Raw genomic sequence first — 21901 nt, 5'->3', positions numbered from 1 at the left:
TCAGCTCCCCTCCAGTTCAGTGAGCTAGACTCCCCATCTCCGATATGAGAACCCACTAATTCCCTTGATCCCCTCAGCGAAGAGAGGATACAGATAACATTATCATGGCGCGTATAAGGAGAGGATTATCTTTGCTTCATCTCAGTTCATTCTCATGTTATTGCATTGTAGAAGACGGATCGGATGTTCAATGGAATGATAAAACGTATAAAATCTAGAAAATGGTAGCGATTACTGTTTTAACACATTCACTCTCGTATGCATTTTGGCAGTGCCTTAAGGCGTTTGGTGAGAAAAATTTAAAGTTTCAAAGTTCATATGCGTTGAGATTCTTAGGTTTACCAATAATTGTTATTTATTTATTTATTTATTTATTTATTTATTTATTTACTTATTTACTTATTTACTTATTTATTTATTTATTTATTTATTTATTTATTTATTTATTTATTTATTTATTTATTTATTTATTTATTTATTTATTTATTTATTTATTTATTTATTTATTTATTTACTTATTTATTGTTCAACAGGCATTTCTGCTCACTTACAACATTTCAATTTCTTATTTCTAATTTTATAAATAATTTACATTAAAAATTAATATATATATCAAGGAAACTTAAAATAAAGCACTACAACACAGTAGTGAAACCAGAATGCCTTTATGCCAGCGAATGTCTAGCACTGAACTACAAGCTTGATAAATTAGAAATATTAGAAAGAAGAATTATAAGGAAAATATTAGGTCCTCCAAGAATTGCAGAGTTTTGGAAATTAAGAAGTAACAATGAAATTTACCAGAAGGTAGAAAACATATCAGAAACAATAATAAAAAGGAGATTACTATTTCTTGGACACATTTACAGAATGGATGACAATAGACTAACTAAACGAATCTTCAAGTACCTTTGGGAAAAGAAATCAACTACCACCTGGATTCAAGAAGTCAACAACATACAACATACGAGAAGAAGAATTATTGGAAAGAAAGATTTTTAGGAAGAAAGTCTTACAAATGGAAGGATTCCAAGGGAGGAAGGAAAAGAAAACAGGCACAAAGTGGACTGAAGACAGGAAAAAGAAACACAGTGAAACAATGAAAGAATACTGGAAGAAAAGGAAAGAACTAAGGAGGAACAATTGAAATTGTAACGTGGTCCTTAGAAGGCCGGAACGCAAGAAGAAGAAGAATATACTTATGAACTATTGACTGTGGTAAGTGTGTGTTTCAACTTATTATTTTAATTTCTCCTAAAATATACCTGAAAATGAAAAATGAAAACCTACAACCTGCTTTCCAGTCATTGACCAGGTCAGGGATGTAATGAATGAATCAGATACAGGCTAGTAGTACGATGGGATCGCCACTCCCAAAGTGATTTACATTAATGAGTGATAGATGCTATGAAATGAGAATGGAGAGTGTTGCTGGAATGAAACATGACAGGGAAAACCGGAGTACCCGGAGAAAAACCTGTCCCGCCTCCGCTTTGTCCAGCACAAATCCCACATAGAGTGACCGGGATTTGAACCACGGTATCGAGCGGTGAGAGGCCGACGCGCTGTCGTCTGAGCCACGGAGGCTCTACCTAAAATATACCTATTCAATCTAAATTTATCAAAGGACCAAATTAGTCATGGTACACAAGTATGCTCCTCTATTCTTTTTATGCCTTATGTATGATTTCCCCTCTGACTGACCTTAACAAGATACTCTCCTCGTGAAATATGTCCACGTTTGGCATTTTAATAATTGACTGACATATTCTGTTTAATGGTGAATTCATATGGTGATTTGTGTTTGACCTTAACAAAGAAAGTTAAATTATTTCTATTACTTCCAAACGGTGCATACAGTTTTATTTGGTGGAGTAACTCTCGCTTATCTCTTTTACCTTTGAGAATTTAGCACTCGTATGTTATGTGGTTTACCATAATGGAATATACGATATATGCTAATTTGTGCGATTACTGCGCTAGGCTAGACAATATAAAGAGTGTGGAACATATACCATGGGAGTGTTAGTTGTGTGAAAGTAGTAAATAGAAGAGACTGGTTTGAGCAAAAAAGTGGATAAAGGCAAAGAAGTGCTCTGTCATCTTTGCTCTTCACTAAAGTAATGGACGAGGTAATGATAAAAGTGGCAGGGAAATTTGGGGGGGAAAAATGCAAGCGGTGGTATTGGCAGATATGGGGAGTAAAGGAAGAGGATATCCAGGAACAGTTAGATGCAAGGGAATATGAGGTGGAGCAATATGAAATGAAATTTACTGCCAATGAAGGGAAATAGTGGTCACAAGTAGAGGAAAGGAGAGACTACGAGAGGGTTAATGCTTGGAGGGGAACAGTTTAGGAAGCTAGAGAGTTTCAAAGATGTATCATTGAGGAAAGTGGAAGAAATGATCAGGAAATAATCGAACGTGGAAGACAAGCAGGAGCGTTCCTGGAAAGTGTCAGAAGCCTGGTTTGGAGCAAGGATGTTACACAGAGAATCAAACTAGTGATATGCAGGACGTACTATGCAGCAGAAACTTGGGTAATGAGGCAGAGAGCTGTGATCAGGATACAGACAAGTGAAATGAAATTCCTGAGAAGCAGGATAGTAGTGGCAAGAACGGGTGAGAAATGAAACGGTTAGAGAAGTAGTAAAAGAAGTGCCACTACAGAACAGGATAGAGGCATCTAGCCTTACAGTAGAGGCGCAAGAGCTCCGTGCACTGTGAATCGGTCCTGCTCGGCTCGGCTCGGCTCGGACCATCGCTTCGTCTCTGGGCTACTCGGCTAAGCTCGGCTCAACTCGTCTCAACTCGGCTCGGATTTGGAGCGCTACGGAGCAAGTGAGGAAGAGGGAGACAGGGGGAGCGAGCGAGACAGGCGTGGGGAAAGAGAGAGACAGCGCTATTACTCCAAATCGAGGAGTGGGGGTCTGCACTCTGGTCAACCAAGTGAAGTCACCTTTTGCATCGTGCACAGTGCATGCACCAGGCGCATGCATCCTGAGAGGCCCTGCAGTAGGTGGTATGGACACATGAAGAGAATGACAGAAAAAATGATATCCAGGGGGATGCACGAAATGGAGATAACAGGAAAATGACAAAGAGGAAGACCAAGAGACAGGTGGATGAACGAAGTAGAAGAGTGTGTATAGAGAAAAAGAGAGGACTGGGTAAGAGAGACGAGAAAGAAGTAGTGGGAAGACAGGGAAGACAAGAGGAGATGAAGAGGCTTATGTTCCAAGCAAACCTAGCTACCAGCTACAAACTGCATATGATGATGATGATGATGATGATGATGATGATGATGATGATGATGATTGCGCTAAGCTTTTATTATTTAATGTTCGATTATTACTGCCTACTGCTCATGAAATGAATGCGTTAAGAGGATTTACAACTGTATAACAATTCTCTGTCAATAACAATCAAGAGAGAAAAAGCAGGACGTCTCAAGAACGTCAGGTATGAAAATGAAAGACTCCCTAGGCTTTGTAAATCGAATACCATCGGGAGCGGAAGAGAATTACGGGCTAAGTGGCTCAGACGATAGAGTACTGGTCTTCTGACACCAACTTGACAGATTCGATCCTGGCTCTGTCCGGTAGATATCTTCTGAAGATGCTCAAATACGTCAGCCTCGTTTTGGTAGATTTACTAGCACATAAAATAACTTCTGTTGGATAAAATTGAGGCATCTCAGCGTCTCCGAAAATCGTAAAACTGGTCAGTGTGACATAACGTCAATATTACGTCGCATTATATAGCCTATATGCGAATAAGCCGTTTAGAACTACGGAAAGTACTTAAAGGCGTGCATTTGGCTTCCTTTGTGCCCATATTTATTCATTATTTTACTGTGGGCTTCTTTTCTGTTTTCACACGAGGTTGTTCTAGTCTTCTTCTTTAGTATTGTTCATCTTGCCATCTGTGAATATTGGATCTGAAGATTACCCTGTTTCGGATATCTGCTGGTGTAATTTCTGCCTGTTTCAAATCGGTTTTGATTTCGCCAATCCATTTCATTGGGTATGTTTTTGCTTTATTCCCTTTTTCATAGAATTCGACTTGGAAAGTCTGTCTGGACGCATTCTTGTAATATCCCTGCGTTTTCTAATGTCACAGTGAATATTTGTATATTGTTTGATTTCCTGTTTGCCCCTAACTCGGTATTGTACGTCGCTGAGTTTTGGTCCTAGAATTGTTCTTAAGATTTTGTGTTCCTTTTTCTCAACGTTTTCAAATTCTGCTTTTCTGTTCAAAATTAGCGTTTCTGATCCATAAAACCGTTCTGGTTTGATGACTCTATTTTAATGCCTTACAGGTAGTTTTGTGTGCTTGGAGATATATTTTTGTTATCTTGGATTAGTCGATATGCAATTTCCATCCTTTGGCATCTAATTTCAATGGCTTTGTTATTATTATTATTATTATTATTATTATTATTATTATTATTATTATTATTATTATTATTATTATTATTATTTTCTGAGATATATTCTATTTATATTTGTGGAAATTTTATGTACAAAAATGTTAGATTTAAAGAACCCTACTGCATGAAAAAACCTTCCAAACAAAAATTCCATACATAAGTTTCCTAAAATGATTTTGATACCTACACCATACAGTTTTGTTAAAGCTGGCACGATATTATAGGAGGAAAATGGGATTCAATATGAAAATTGGAATTTTTCGGGAAAAGTAATTCGGAAGCCCATTTCTGATATGAGCAGACCGGCAAACAAAGTATTATGAAAGTAAAAATCAGGTTGAATTGACTAGAACAACTTCATGACAAGAAAGATGAAATTTAATCCTTTCAAGACATAAATTTGTTTTCGTCTAAATGAGCAAACTATCAGTTTTATCTCCAGAGTGTCCTCTTGACGCATCGAACACCATAGCTGACACTGGTTACTAGTTATGGATTTCCTGTTAGGCCGCGATGGAATAGGTGTCGGCTTGCAGAGGATAAAAATAAATTATTGGCCCACAGAACAAATTTGAAAAAAAATGGCTCCGAACGTGTTAAACTCTAGATAAAACAAATTTGAGGTACAATCATTCCCCGTAGTCTATTCTCTTCTATTAAGGTTTATTGACTGGACTCTTGACAGTGTTTGATGAAATAAATTCACTAAGTAGTTTCAAGTGACAAGTCTAACAAACAAGAGCTCGATTTAAATATCGACGGTGTACAAGACAATTGACGTGAACCACAAAAGGCAAATTTTTCAAAAGAGAGGAAAAACAGTTTGAACCTCACTTGAGGCATTGATCTTTCTTAATTCTTGTTTATTTCAATTCTATAATGTATCTAATATTGTAGTCTACGTGAATATAAGGTGTGGTATCATACCGTTTCTTGAAATGAAGTCAATAACGTGAAATTTGAGGGTTTCGCCATTTGACTGAGATAATGATGATGATCATGATAATGATGCTTGTTGTTTAAAGGGGCCTGATATCGAGGTCATCGGCCCCTGATGGTACGAAATGAAATAACAAAACGTTCAAATTGATCCACTGACCAAAATAAAATAAAAAATGTCATGAAGAATGAATGGATGTACATGAACTCAACAAAAAAAAACAAATGACAAACAAAAAAAACAGTGGATCAGACTCAAACAAGACCGTAAATAATATTATTACTGACCAAGGGACCACTTATAAAGCACAATGATGCTTGATGTCTATAGGGGTGCAAAATTCACGTCTAAAGCCCCACAGAATGGTATATGTCGCGAGTAAAGTAGAAGCATGGTATTTATCACTAATCAAAAGTAGCGAAGACTCACGGTGTTCCACACAAGGTGGTACTACTCACAAGTATTGAACTTCGTACAGGGAACGCAGACCTATGGTGTTTCTCACACAATGGCGCCGCTCACAGCTAACGCAAACCGATGAGGCTCCTCACCTAGATGTACTAATCACGGGCGCCGGTATTCCCGTGTGTTCCTCACATAGTGGGCACCAATCACAGGCTACGCCCAGACCCGAGGTGTTGCTCACGTGGATACGACGCATGGGTACTGGAAACCCCCAGGCCAGCCTCTTTACTGCTACGAATAACAAACCTATTTCGTATCTAATTTAGTGGTACTACTCGCAAGTACAGGCAACCCATGATTTTCCCCCCATGATGGTACGAATCAAAAGTAGTTTCATGGTTCTAATTCAATCCCCCTTGGTCGCCCCTTTTAGTCGCCTCTTACGACAGGCAGGGGATACCGCGGGTGTGTTCTACATGTGCGTCCCCCACCCGCAGGGTGTAGTGTGTTTGGTCCGCGAGAGATATTTTATTTCCCTCAAGTCCGCCAGCAAGCCGGTTAGGACCCCCCCCTATCCGCCACCTGGGACGCACCACGTGGGAGTATCACATTTCCCCCTCCTACGCAAGCGTAGTAGGTTCGTGGTTGACTGAGATGGATACAACAACAACAATGTATATTTTGGACTACACTAATTGGAATAAATATTAATAACAACGGTAAGTTATTTATTATGTGAAAGAATGATCATTAATAGTAAGAAAACTATAATAAAATCAACTTTTCTATCCTGATTTGTTTAAATAAATTACCTTCACAGAAGTAACACTCAGATTCACGACGGGACTGAATTACCGTCGTATACTAATAAGTATTTGTATAGTGTATGACAAAAATACTATTAATGAATTATGAAGTTAATTTTAGTAACAAATAAATCAGACACACTCATCAAAACATTGACAAACACTGTGCTACGCCAGCTGGCTTACGCGGGCTTGTGAGATCGCGAAACTTGGCTGTCGCAAGTATAATGACTTACGCCAATTGACTAGTACAACCTGCTGTGGGTTACAACTATTTGGTTACGCCAAGTTGAGCTTGCCATGTGTGGGATTACACCAACATATTTTTTTCTTTTTTTTTTTCTTTTTTTTTTTTTGCATTAAAGGAAGGTGTTGAGTGTTACGCAAATTGGTCTGTACGCCATCGATATGTACAAATTTATTTAACGAAATAATAGTTCACACACGTGGTGCTGCCAAACATTGCAATTATTAACATGGTTAGTGAATGAAGACAAGGAAATTGATGTTGATTCAGGCTCTGATAAAACTTAATGAGGTCTCCGCTGTAATTGGAATACCTGAAGTTTAGCGAGCTAGAATTGCGATTTGCTTGGTCTTTGTAAGCAGATATTGGAAAGGATATAACGAAATCCTCCAAATCAGATGCCATATCCACCATTTATTTAAATCGATCGTTATATTAATCGTGTAGCTTTACAAGAGCAGTACAATAATCTTGACAAGTCAAGAGAATTCAGAGAATGGAAATAATCAAGGTTGTTTTTCTCTACATCAGAATTTACATTCGAAAAGCTTATGTCTGTCTCACGTGGTGTCAATCGACATATTGTTGCCTTGTAAATTTAGATTTAAGGCATTCAAATGGAACGTTGTGACAGTCAAGGAACGCCAGCTCAACTTTCTACTGAATTTTCTGATAAAAGTAGCTCCGGAAAACCTTTCATTTCTAATAAAGTCCTGTTACCTAGATGACGGCGAAAAACTTCAGCAAACCCTAGCCATCTCACTTGGCAAAAAAAGGAATATCTCCGGACGCAGCGTCTAAATAAGGTAAGAACTATTTGAATCGTCCGTTGTCAAGTCCCGTCCTCCCAAAAAACTTCACGCATCGATGTCTACAACCTGTTTAAATTGACCTAACATTTCCGCACATAATTGTTCGTGGTGCTAAAGAGATTACAGGAATGTAACTGGGGATAGCTGAATCTAGTTCAGCTTCCTCCTGAGTCTTCCAGAAAAGCCATGACCAGCTGACAATATTGCGCCAGGCTGAGTATCTCAAGCGAGTTCGTTCCTGGCTGAGTCCGGTGGAACTCATATTTGAAACTGCTCAGATACTTCACTCTCACGTCGGTAGATTTACTAGCTCGTAAAAGAACTCCTGAGGGACACAATTTCGGCATCTCGGTGTATGCGAAAACCATAAAAATTTACTTAGTGGAACGTAAAAACAATAACAGTATTACTAAAACATCGCAGCGGCCACGTCGGTAGCGACACCACATGATTTTTTTTTGAACAGAGTCAATGCCCACAAGGTTCTGCCCCCCCCCCCCGCCGCCATCACTTCCTCTTCCCTAACCATGGAACAGAGTCATTGCCTACAGAGGTCCCCCTAACCCAGCACTCATAGCTACGGAGACTAGAGCAAGGAAACTGGCTTCAGTCCAAACGCACTTGCTTAAGGCAACGGACGATTAACAGCTTAGAAACGCACAGAACAATTTCTCAAAATTACGAAGGTGGCAGTAGAGAACTAAAATAAATATTATTTGTTCGTACTTGTTCATAACATCACCAATTCACAGTTAATGACAGGCTTACGCAACGTATACAGTATTCTACATATAAGCGCATGATTTAAAGTTTAAAGAATCAAAGGATGTTCCCGTAAAACGAAATATGTCATTATTTGGGTTTTTTGGTTATTTGCTTTACGTTGCACCGACACAGATAGGTCTTATGGCAACGCTGAGGCAGGAAGGGGCTAGGAGTGGGAAGGAAGCGGCCGTGGCCTTAATTAAGGTACAGCCCAAGCATTTACCTGGTGTGAAAATGGGAAACCACGGAAAACCATCTTCAGGGCTGCCAAGAGTGGGGTTCGAACCCACGATCTCCCGAATACTGGATATTGGCCGCACTTAAACGACTGCAGCTATTGAGCTCGGTATTATTTGTTTAATAGTGCAAATTATTTTACAGGTATGTTATAGTGTTTAAATATGTAGTCTCATGTTCATAAGCTAACGGCCGTAGCCGTGTTGAAACACCGGATCCCGTGAGATCTCCGAAGTTAAGCAACATTGGGCGTGGTCAATATTTGGATGGGTTGTCACGCGCTGTTGTTGGGGGTAAGGGAATGGAGGAACGGAAAGGAACTGGCCACCCTGCCGTACGTAAACTCCGGCTCAGGTACACCTCTGCGGAGGTTCAGACCTGCCTTTGGGCAGAATACACCCTTACCTTACCATGTTCATAAAAACATAACACCTTGAAAGGACTACCGTTAGCAAGTTCATCTTCACAGGACATATTCATTAGTATGGTCTGCAGAAACGATTAGCATCTCATTCACCTCTGTTCAGCATGTGTCCCGTTGCCAGGAGGCACTGGGTCGTCCATAGGTACTGATAACTTGTTCCATGCCTGATGGCATCGACACGTAAAAGGCGCGAATGGCGTCCTGAGATTTAGTCATCCATGTTGCATTCGCCTGGTTCCACAGTTCATCTTTGGTAGTTAGCACTGGGTCACAGCGCCGCACCCGTCATTTCACCATATCCCACACATTTTCCGTTGGCGACTAGTCCGGTGATCGGGTGTGCCAGGACAAGAAGGCAGCAACATGTGGTCGCGCATTGTCCTGCTAAAATATGGCGTCTGGGGTGTCGTGTAGAAAGGGTATCGTAAGATGTCACTCACGTAGGTCACACTGGTCACAGTGCCCTGGACGTTCACCAAGTGTGGTATGTGGCTGTACCCAAAAGCACCCCACACCATAAGGCCTTGTGGTGGCGCTGTATATCTTGTACGAATGCAGACAATATGATGCCTCTCCCCCTGTCTGGGGTGAACCAAAATGCGGCCATCATTTTCAAACAAACAGGACATGGAATCGTCCGGAAACAACATCTGTCATCATTCCTGTTCCCACTGACGTCGTTCCATACACCGTTGCAGTCTAGGATGTTCAAGCACATTAGTTAAATGTAGGCGAAGAAGTGGATGACAGGCCGGTAACCCATGCCATAATAAACGGCGACGGACTGTCACTCCTGATAGTGTACGATGTGTTGCACTGATCCACTGTTGCGCCAGATTCGAGGAGAACACAGATCTGTCCTGCAATGCCATTTCGATGAGGTGTCGATCTTCTCTGGGTGGTGCGACCAGACCCATCCCGTCGTGTTCTACGGCCTTCTGTGAACCATTCTATACACACCCATTGCACTGCCGACACACTTCGTCGACACGAGCAGCAATTTCCCGGATGGATTCATCACGTTCTCTCATGCCAATAATGCGCCTTATTCAAGCTCACTCATTTGACCGTATGGTTCTTACACACGGCTGCGAGGCATGCTGCACGTCTGCACAAGTCACACTGACATACTAATGCACAGGTTCTGTGAATATGAACTTCCTATCTCTAGTCGTTCAAGGTGTTCTGGGTTTTATGTATTTATATATTTCTGGCGGACTGAAATGCTTTAATCTTACATCCATTCATTTTGTCGAAAGCAAGTTCCATGTCTTGGATCGACACTTCAACGGCATTAACCCTAAACCGGGCGCGCCTATATATGTTACATTGCCGGGCGCGTGGTGAATTTCGTTCACCATTCATTTTTCTTTTTATGCTATTTTGCTTTACGTCGCACCGACACAGATATGTCTTATGGCGACGATGGGATAGGAATGGCCTAGGAATTGGAAGGAAGCGGCCGTGGCCTTAATTAAGGTACAGCCTCGGCATTTGCCTGGTGTAAAAATGGGAAACCTTGGAAGATCATCTTCAGGGCTGCCGACAGTGGGGCTAGAACCTACTATCTCCCGATTACTGGATACTGGCCGCACTTAAGCGACTGCAGCTATCGAGCTCGGTTATTTTCTTTGTCTTAGCAACAGGTTAATATGTACTAACTCTTACACGACTGATATTGTTATTCCTTATGTGCTTTGTAATCCTTAGACAAAATAATTACAACACAAATTACAAGTGACAGTACATACATATAATAAAAGAAATATGCTAAAACTGTTCATTGGTTGAACACTGAAAATAAAATTGAAACGGATGAATACTTAAATCATGAGAATTTAAAATGAAACACTTCTAACAGTCATCATTAATCATTATCATTCTTCTCCAACCTTAACACATCGAATGCATCTTTTAGAGTGTGCTTTACACACAAAGTTATGACACTGACTACACTTCATTGTGGTGACTTAATTTTGTTTCCACTCACAGTGAGTACATCGGCCTCTCTTCGATGGGCCTTTTATTTCTTCTGATGTTCCTTCCTGATGGTATGGGGATAACACTGCTCGGATATCCAACCACCCACTCATTCATGAGTTGAAACGAATGATTCTTCAATCCTAGAGGTAGCCGTTGAAAAGTTAGTGGTGCACAACATTGTTTCATATTTCCCAGAGAAAAAATCCCTCCCTTGTTCATCGTGTTCATAGCTATCAACTACGCCTACATCTCCTTCTTGTTCACTCTCACTGACATGAGCAATGTCTGAATAATTTACCACTTCATCTTCACCATCAGAAAAATCACAAACTTCAGCTCCCTCAGATCCTTCCTCCTCATCAGATAATTCCTGTAACAGCGTTTGTATGTCTTCATCCGTCACAGTCTTCACCCCACAATAAAAATATGTAGTTACTTTTGTTTCCTCTATGGTCTACATGTTAAAATAACGAAACTTCAAGAACGTCTAAGATACAATTTTACTTACATTTCCAGGCGCATGCTGAAGAAAGTTCACCAAATGACGGCAAGTGCGAGTCAAGGTCGAATAGCGTGACACGTACAACTTCCTGAACAGATACTGCTACACTGAGAGTATCGATAAGACTTCGCCGGAAGGTACTAGCAACGCGACGGCTGTAGCACTTAGGAACTAAAAACTACGGATGAAATACGCAGGTTCGTGAACAAAATTCACCAGCGCGACCGGTTTAGGGTTAAATATATCTTGTCCGGTTTTTGCGTATTTCGATGATGATGATGATGATGCTTGTTGTTTAAAGGGGCCTAACATCGAGGTCATCGGCTCAAAATTGAGCCAACGGCACGTGGTGTTCCCAAGCGGTCACCCATCCAAGTACTGACCACGCCCAATGTTGCTTAACTGCGGTGATCGGCCGAGAACCGGTGTATTCAACATGGTATGGCCGTTGGCTTTGCGTATTTCAGAGAAATAATCTCCAGTAATACTTTTCTAGCAGTAAAGCTTTCCTCTACACCTTTGATGAAAATAACTAACTCGGCCATGTCAGTAATCCCTGTTCATTGATCCAAGGCCAGAGAGTACTGGTGAAAATTAGCGAACTATTGGCCTAATTGTTCCATTATGTTTGCAACCAAGCTCTTGTACTCGCCGAGATATTGTTTGATGGGGGCGGCTTATCAACTCAAATAGTTTCACTGTGGACGGGAACGAAACTTCCGAACAGGATACAATACATTGTTAAGCTAATTCACCATCCACGAAGGGCTGCCGACGTTTTACTATGTTCATGGCTACAATGAAGCTAGCACGGATGGAACATTGGGAGCTATTCTCCGCATTCTTCAAGGAAAAATGACAGTATTACGCACAGTGAATACTATATAAAATGGAGATACGAAAATAAGTCATCATCTGTTTACCCTCCAGGTTCGGTTTTTCCCTCGGACTTAGCGAGGGATCCCACCTCTACCGCCTCAAGGGCAGTGTCCTGGAGCTTCAGACTCTTGGTCGGGGATACAACTGGGGAGGATGACCAGTACCTCGCCCAGGCGGCCTCACCTGCTGTGCTGAACAGGGGCCTTGTGAAGGGATGGGAAGATTGGAAGGGATAGGCAAGGAAGAGGGAAGGAAGCGGCCGTGGCCTTAAGTTAGGTACCATCCCGGCATTCGCCTGGAGGAGAAGTGAGAAACCCCTAAAAACCACTTCCAGGATGGCTGAGGTGGGAATCGAACCCACCTCTACTCAGTTGACCTCCCGAGGCTGAATGGACCCCGTTCCAGCCCTCGTACCACTTTTCAAATTTCGTGGCAGAGCCGGGAATCGAACCCGGGCCTCCGGGGGTGGCAGCTAATCACGCTAACCACTACACCACAGAGGCGGACGATACGAAAATAAGTATCCTATTATATTAAATATCGCAGCGGCTGATAAAATAAACAAAGGAACTTTCAAACGCCGATTTCAAATTTATGACCAACTCTTCCTTGACAATGTTATCCTGATCCACCGACGGTTTCAAATCCAAATGCTTATCCGCAGACATCCCAAAGATCGTATTTAAACCGCGATCGCTCGCGCATCGGCAAGTCACGCGATCATTCGCGTTGTTAGGTGGAATCTAACACCTGTATTTCTCTTATAAAATCATTAATTTGCTATGTTTCTTTTCTCTTTCATTTTATTTTAACGTTTTTAATGCATACTTATATTTTTTTCATGTTTTATGAATTTTATTGAATACGAACTACAGTTAAACATTACATTGTTCGAATCCCACTGTCGGCAGCACTGAAGATGGTTTTCCGTGGTTTCCCATTTTCACACCAGGCAAATTAATTAAGGCCCCGGCCGCCTCCTTCCAACTCCTAGGCCTTTCCTATCCCATCGTCGCCATAAAACCTATCTGTGTCGGTGCGACGTAAAGTCCCTAGCAAAAAAATAATTAACATTACATTTATTTCAAATGAAATAGAACCAACTGATAAAAGTAGCCTATAAACGTATCAGCTTACTTACTAAATCACAAATACAATTTGGAATATTTATGAAGTCTACAGTATATTGGTTTACGGTCTAAAAGATAGGAGTAATCATAAGAAATAAGAAGGAGAAGAAGAAGAAGAAGAAGAAGAAGAAGAAGAAGAAGAAGGAGAATCCGGGGATCACTGGCTCAGACGGTTAATGTCCTGTCCTTCTGACCCCAACTTGGCAGGATCGATCCTGGCTCAGTTCGTTGTTATGTTAAGGTGCTCATATAAGTCAGCCTCGTGTCGGTGGATTCACTGGCACGTAAAGGAACTCCCGTGGGACAAAATTCCGGCATCTCGGCGTCTAAGAAATCCGTGAAAGTAGTTAGTGGGACGTATAGCCAATAATATTATTTAAAAATAATCATACAGCAGCACTTAACAAATGAGCATTACATCTTCAGTGCCTTCCCTGGTGCCATCTATCTTTTTAGTATCCCACCACGTAATCCTACCACCCTCATGGGGTTATACGATCAGCTTTGGGAACCCCTGTCTGAAAACAATAAACGCCAGGACTACAACTGTGCCGGGATTGAATTTCGCAATGTTGAACATAGAAAGTAGCCAGAAGTACGGTTCGTCGGTGGTAAATAAAACTAAATAACATACCGTAAAAATCCAGTGGATTATTTTGAAAAAAATGTATATTGTGGTAATAAATTGCGTGGAAATATAATCATTTTATTGGGAGAAAGACTGAATGTTAGAGAATAATAACGCCAGAGGTTTTTATGGTCTGTTTCCGTGCAATGTATGTCCACTCGAGTTCGCTTGGTTGATGACGAACAATGGCTAGCTTTAAGGGTCATTGAGAGCTGTCAACCACAGTCCCCTAGCGGCAATGTTTTGAAACAATGGAACAGTCGTGAAGGCTACCCTAATAAACATGAACATTTCACCATGAAGTTGAAAGCCCGCCGATTCTTTGATGACGTATTTTGTCACGAGTGGAAATGTGTATCTAACTGCTTTTGACTTACTAGTAAGCTTGTCCACTCCGATGCAGTGTTTGAGTGCTAAGGAGCCCCGGGCAGACATGGGAACGCGTGAGGGCAGTGTTCAAAGTTGTGGTCCTTATTGTTTTAAGGGGAGACGTGCAAAAAAATGCTTTGATTTTCTAATATCTCTGTAGCATAGACAATATTTGTGTTAGAATCATAAAATTTTACACTGATTTAAAATGCATTGTTCGTAGCTATAAGCATTAATCAATGAACGAAAAAATATTTTTCATGTAAAGTTTTCTTTTTCAAATTTGAATGTTGGTCATATTGATGTACCTTTCTCTTAGCAACGCCGAGGTCCTGGACCTTATTATATTCATTAGTGATTTCTAAGAACGTGATTATTTAATGCCTGCAAGGTGTTTTTAATAACATGCATATTTCAATCTTTTAAAAATAAGTGACATTTTCAAGTTGAAAACTTAAAAACATTACATATACAGTATATTAAACTCCAAAGTCCATAAACTGATATATTTTGTAATTTCCTTGCTAGAACATGTGTTACATTGTTTACATAGCCTGTGTATCAAGTGTGTAGTTCCAGAGAAAATGGGTACATTTGTTATTGAAAACGAAGGTCTACAAAACGAAGATTGAATTTCGCAACACCGAGCAAGTTGGCCGTGCGGTTAGGAGCGCGCAGCTGTGAGCTCGCATCCGGGAAATAGTGGGTTCAAACCCCACTGTTGGAAGCCCTGAAGATGGTTTTCCGTGGTTTCCCATCTTCACACCAGGCAAATGCTGGAGCCGTACCTTAATTAAGGCCACGGCCGCTTCCTTCCCATTCCTAGTCCTTTCCCGTCCCATCGTCGCCATAAAACCTCTCTGTGTCGGTGCGACGTAAAGCAAAATAGCGGAGAGAGAGAGAGAGAGAGAGAGAGAGAGAGAGAGAGAATTTCGCAACACTAAACATTGCACTGTATCTTTCAAATCAAAACAAATTTTACGCGCTGATCACCAAGCTTCACCAACAAGAAATTACTTTTCGCAGGCTTCTTCAGTACTCCTAAGAGTGATACCGTCAACTGCATGACAAAACACACGTAAAGTATTCAACGCCGTGCAACTATTGTAGCACCATTAACAAAAATACTTTACTGCATTGATTTTGGGGTAATAATGGCAATCCTATATATTATTTCAGTAGTATAGATCACTTTTGCGGTGCTCACAAGTAACCGATCGTGACAAGTGAGCATTCAAAAGAAAGGGAAGAAAAATTATCAGTGACGAATTGCACTCTCGTTAAATAAAAATCTATCACTCCTTTTTTAAATGAGTTTAAAGAACTGTACGAAGTGTGCGATTTGCAAATACTGTTGCTGTAGGGAAATACGCGCTATCATTGCTGTCCACTTCACATTTTGGCCGCTGGGAAGCCTGTTTTACGTCATTATAATATGCCGTAATTATCATTTAAGAAAAGAATGATAGTGAAGCAAAAAGTTACTTCCGGAACATTCGTCAATATAATAATGCACTTGCATTTCCTTCCGTTCAAGTGGATACCATAAATGTTAAAAAAATCAAAGATTACATTAAGTGGTAAGTAAGACTGTCTAATATTGTACTGATTTGTGCATTCCTTACTTCACCAGTAGCTCACCAGGGCGCAACTCCACCAGATACTTTATGAACATGCGAGATTTCTCACACGGGTCCCCTAGTAGGATAAGATTGTTATAGTGAAAACAAAAGTTAACCAGTATAACAAGGAACGTTACAGACTAAAGCAAGATACTCCTTATAGCTTCTGCAAAAATGATGCTCGTGATTGGTCTGTTGAAAGTACATAGCGGTTCTACACCAACCACACCTAACGAAACGAAGATAGGCGGCTCAATATCACACGCTCCATTTTTCTCAACGTAAAATAACATTACCTATGTTGATTGCCATTAAACAAACAACCACTAGTCCCATACAACGACTATAAGCATATGTAAGTGCGGCCTCAAATCAGCTGTTGGGCTGTGCGAGTTGCGATAAGGTATGGAGTAGTCGCGGCTTGCGTAGCGGAGCGCGCTAATTCAAGCATACACCTTGTGGGTGGGGGACGCAGACGCAGAATACACCCACGGTATCCACCGCCTGTCGTAAGAGGCGACTAGAAGGGATGACCAAGGCATGATTGAATTAGAACCATGAGACTATCTGTAATTTGTACCATCACGCGAGGAACATCATGGTTCTTCGTTACTTGCGAGTAATACCACTATGTTAGGTACACAATAGGTTTGTGAATAGTGGCAATAGAGGGTGAATCAGTATAGATTTTACAGTACCCGTGATTAGAAGCACTATATGCGGAACACCACGGGCTTACGTTGCCTCTGATTAGTACAGTTTTGAGAAACACCACGGGTTTGGACGTTGCCTGTGATTAGTACCCACTGTGAGAGGAACACCATGGGAGTATGAGTCCCTGTGATTAATACACATATGTAAGGAACACCATGGGTTTGCGTTACATATGCATATTACATTACCTGTGAGTAGTACCACAATGTGCGGAACACCGTAAGTCTACGTTACTCATGATTAGTACCACTAAATGCGAAATACCCCGGTTCTTCCTTTCCTAGGGATAGTGCCATTATGAGGGACCGTTGACTTGGATTTGGGACCTCCACCCTTTTTATTGGCTTTACGTCGCTCGGACACAGCTCTTATGGCAAAAATGGGATGGGAAAGGCCTAGGAATGGGGAGGAAGCGGCCGTGGCTTTAATTAAGGTACAGTCTTAATTTGCCTGGTGTGAAAATGGGAAACCACTGAAAACCATCTGCAGGGCTGGCAACAGTGTGGCTTGAACCCACTATCTCCCGGATGCGCGCCCCTAACTGCACTGCCAACTCGTCCGGATGGACCCCGTTAGATAACAAGCATCGTTGATTCAGGATTGTGCTTTGGAAGCAGCGCCCTGGTCAGTATTAAGTTACTATTGTTTTAAAATAGTTTCTGGGAAGGCGGGGCATTGTGGGTCGAATCCACTGATTGTTTGAAGTTCATAATCATTGTTCATTGTCTCTTTGTTTTGAATTCTAGTAATTTGTAATTTTGTAATTATTTTTAACTCTCAATATTTTGAGTTGTATCCGCTGGTTATTTTAAATTAGTATTTATCCCTTCATTCTCCACCATCACGTTTTGAATTCTGGTCAGTGGATGAGTTTTGGACTTTTAAATTGTCATTATATTTTGGCTCATTTCCTACCATTAGGAGCCGATGACCTAGATGTTAGGCCCCTTTAAACAACAAGCATCACCATCATCATCATCATCATCATCATCTATTCAAGCATACGAATTTTATCGCTTTCTGTATTCGCACAAGTTAATTTCCGAAAGAAGTATTCTGGCCATTATGTTACTCTTGGCTCATTTAACATGTGTGCATTATTTACGTAAGATCGGCGATTTTCCGGTACGCGCCCTTCCCTTGTTAGGTCTATTCGGAATACATATGTGCTTAAAAGTGTTAGGAAGGGAATTCAAATTTTTTTCTGTTATTGTAGAAAAATTTTCTTCCGTTTCCGCGTCAGGCAGCTTCCGCTAAATACAGGTAAACTTACAGGAATTCACGGAACCGGAAAAATTTCCTATTTGGACAGTTTCCCGGTTCGTAAAAGTTCCACTGAAGGCAGGTTTTACTGTATCGGTATTCCTTCAAACCTAAATTAATCCTGTATTCGGTCTCTGAGCAGAAGTGCGAGCAGTTCGTAACATGGAAAATAAATTTGTTTCTCATGTCATGACTCCTTCACGGTGGAACAGTTTTCACAAACGAGAATACTTCCTCCATGTTCACGTATTTCCATTCCTACTCTTTACAACTACTACAAAATTGCCTCCAGAAAAATATATTCTCTGTAATAGAAAATAATTCTGAACCTTTTAGAGTGCAGAATAGATTGCGTGTCGTGTATTTTGTATGTCCCCGCTGTGCGTGTGTGTGGGCTGGGAGCAGAGTGAGGGATTTGAAAGGCTGCACTGAAACGTGAAACTGTAAAACGCCGGTCAGCACGCTTGACAAAATCTAAGCGTCAGGAATGTGTTGTACACAGACGATGGTGAATGACAGACACAATCACCCCTCACTGATTATCGATTAAAATATTGGAAAGTTGGTGTCGACCAAATCTCAGCTAGTTTTACACCAGATGTCCAATACAAAGTGCCATTATAAAATGTAATCATTCGGAAATAAATTCTTCTGTAGGAATTCAGTAAGTGCAGCTTACGTTTCATAGCATTGTAATGGATTTTAAATAGTAGAAATCTTACGTTGAATACCTTGTAGAGGAGTAATGTGTTCATTGCACTAGCCAGGGACACACCTGCCAACCGTGCAGAAGTACATCGATTGTATAAGTTAATTTCGTTTAGCACGCGTCATTCTCCATTGCTGAAACATGAACTTGCATTTCTTTTTGCAGCGATATAATCGGATATGACCTCACTCCAAGCTATTAAAACAAATATCAACCAAGCCACGCACAATATAAACGCAAGTAGATGAAAACTGTAATAGCGGTACAGAATGCTAGAGACCGAAAGCCGCTTCGCTACCGTAACCTACGTCCTTACGCCCCCAGCCCCCTTTGCTTCTTCACAGTCAATTGGTTCTGTCACTAGCCGGACACAACCAATCCAGAGCAACTGTTTTGTCACTAGCCAGACTTAACCAATCCAGATCAATGGTTTTGACACTAGCCGCACGTAACCAATCCAGAGTTATGGTTTTGTCACTAACCGAATGTATCCAATCCAGACCAATGGTTTTGACACTACCCGCACCAAACCAATCCAGATCAATGGTTCTGACACTAGCCGCACCTAACCAATCCAGAGCTATGGTTTTGTCACTAACCGAATGTATCCAATCCAGACCAATGGTTTTATCAATAGCCGGACCTAACAAATGCAGACCAATGGTTTTGTCACTAACCGGACCTAACCAAACCAGACCAGTGGTTTGGTCATTAGACGGAACTAACCAATCCATAGCAATGACTTTGTACTAGCCGGACCCGACCAATCCAGAGCAATGGCTTTGTCACTAGCTGGACCTAACCAATCCAGACCAATTGTTTTGTCACTAGCCGGACCTAACCAAACCAGAACAATGGCTTTGTAATTAGATAGACTTAACCAGTCCATCAATGGTTTTGTCACTAGCTGGACCTAACCAGTCTAGACCAATGTTTTTTGTCACTAACTGGACCTAACCAATCCACACCAATGGTTCTGTCACTGGCTGTAGCTAACCAATCCAGACCAATGATGTTGCCACTAACTGGACCTAACCAGTCCACACCAATGGCTTTGTCACTAGCTGGATATAACCAATCCAGACCAATTGTTTTGTCACCAATTGGACCTAATCAATCCAGATCCAACCCATCAAGACCAATGCTTTTGTCACAAACCTGACCCAACCAATCCAGACCAAACGCTTTGTTACCGGACCTAACCAATCCAGATCAATGGCTTTGTCACTAACCGGATCTAAGCTATCCAGAGCAATGGTTTTGCCACTAACCGGACCTAACCAATCCAGACCAAAGGCTTTGTCACTGGACCTAACCAATCCAGACCAATGGTTTTATCACTAACCAGACCTAAGCTATCCAGAGGAATGGTTTTGTCACTAACCGGACCTAACCAATCCAGACCAAAGGCTTTGTCACTGGACCTAACCAATCCAGACCAATGGTTTTATCACTAGTCGGACCTAATCAATCCAGACCAACGGTTTTCTCACTAGCCGGATCTAAACAATCGAGACCAGCAAGTTTTGACCAAACAATGTGCCACTAGTTCGTAAGTTCAAAAGCTGGCAGCCTTGTGCAATGCGTGCTAACGTCGACCATCAAATGACCGCGAGAAAGAAACAGATGACAGTAAAATTGCGCCTAGATGTCTGCACCCATATGGGCTGCTGGTACTGAATTGTTGCCAAGTCTCTTTTCAAAGTTTGCATTCGACTTCCTCGCATGTACGTACGCGAGGAATGAATGTAAATTATAAGTGGACGTATTATATTGACTGTGTCCGACAGTGCTTGTTCGGACACCTTTTGTCTTCCAAGGATGGCGATCGAACAGAAGTCCATTACGCATTCAGCAGCTGTTTCGAAGATATAGGAAGAGACTCGTACGAAACAACTGCCCGAGTCTTTAAGCCTACATCAGGAATTCCTTCATATTCCGAAAGATCTTCCTTCAATCTTTCCCGTTTGGAGAAGTTTAAAACATTCGCCCGTCATGGTGTGTCTGATTTACTGTATTTGATGACCATTGGAAGGTATTTTCTTTACATTTATTCATTCAAGCTAGCAGTAGTACCCGGTTCTGCCCGGGCACCTATTAATCTTTACTTTTACTATTTGTATTACCTGTTAAATGTGTCTGAAGTTAATTCTTGTAAATTTCTTCATTGTGTCGTTGATATTGAAGTTGAAATATTGATTTGTATTTAATTATAATATTTAGATTTAGATTATTTTATTTTGCGTTAAACTTTGTCCTTGTGGCAGTCCTGGTCGTCTGTGAAACTTTTAAGTAACCAATACACCTAAATGATAGCTGTATGTAGTTACGCGTCGCACTATAGATACAATATACACTATTACAGCCTTCATTGGGACCGTCACCAATCAGCCTTTCGATCCCGGAACGTGTGGTTCCAACACTAAACATTTTTGGCGTTTTATTTTTAAAAATCATAAATCTGCATACAACATGGTTATCCATTTTCTATCCAGGTCTTGTCCGTGAATGTGAATCACTTTTTTTATGAATATTAAAAGGTTACCAGGCACAATTTGTATTAAAAGTTATAGTCCAGATTGGCCTGACAATGGAGCATAGACTCTGAAACCCGTTGTGGAGAAAATAACCCATTCCTACCCCTATGTGGATGGAGGCTGAATTAAACGGTATCCAGAGTGTCATTTATCCCGTTGACCGCGAGAACTATTGATTGTAAATTTACATTGGTGGTTTTAGATTATTTTTACATGTCACACCCTCTACAATGCCAACCCTAATTCTTGGTGTTCTGGGGGTGTCTTACCTTAAAAATATTTATTCTAGAAAGCAAGTCGTATGTGTACGAAGTTTTGTTGAAGTTGCTCCATGGATTTCGGGGAAATGTTGGAACAAACACACACATAGGCAATAATTGATATCAGAATTACTTAATGTTCACTAAACGTAGAGACCTATCAATACTCCATGGCTACTCTGCAGGCAATTCCAAAGAGAATAAAAGGAAAATGAAGTAAATCGGTCCCGTAGAATG

The 21901-nt window shown here is 41.0% G+C and overlaps 1 protein-coding gene and 1 non-coding gene across 2 annotated transcripts in view; both read right to left on the bottom strand.

The window, feature by feature from the left end:
• LOC136884113 (locomotion-related protein Hikaru genki) overlaps window positions 1-21901 on the bottom strand; it is a 376982-nt gene that overhangs the window by 199654 nt on the left and 155427 nt on the right. The window lies entirely within an intron of this gene.
• On the bottom strand, window positions 11888-12006 carry LOC136884579 (5S ribosomal RNA). The gene has a single exon (XR_010861379.2). It is a non-coding gene; the product is annotated as a 5S ribosomal RNA (ribosomal RNA).

This window comes from Anabrus simplex, chromosome 12 (genome assembly GCF_040414725.1).
Source record: "Anabrus simplex isolate iqAnaSimp1 chromosome 12, ASM4041472v1, whole genome shotgun sequence".
In the NCBI taxonomy this organism is placed as follows: Eukaryota; Metazoa; Arthropoda; class Insecta; order Orthoptera; family Tettigoniidae; genus Anabrus; species Anabrus simplex.
The sequence above is the reverse complement of the archived record's forward strand: the minus strand, read 5'-3'. Positions and strand labels throughout refer to the sequence as shown.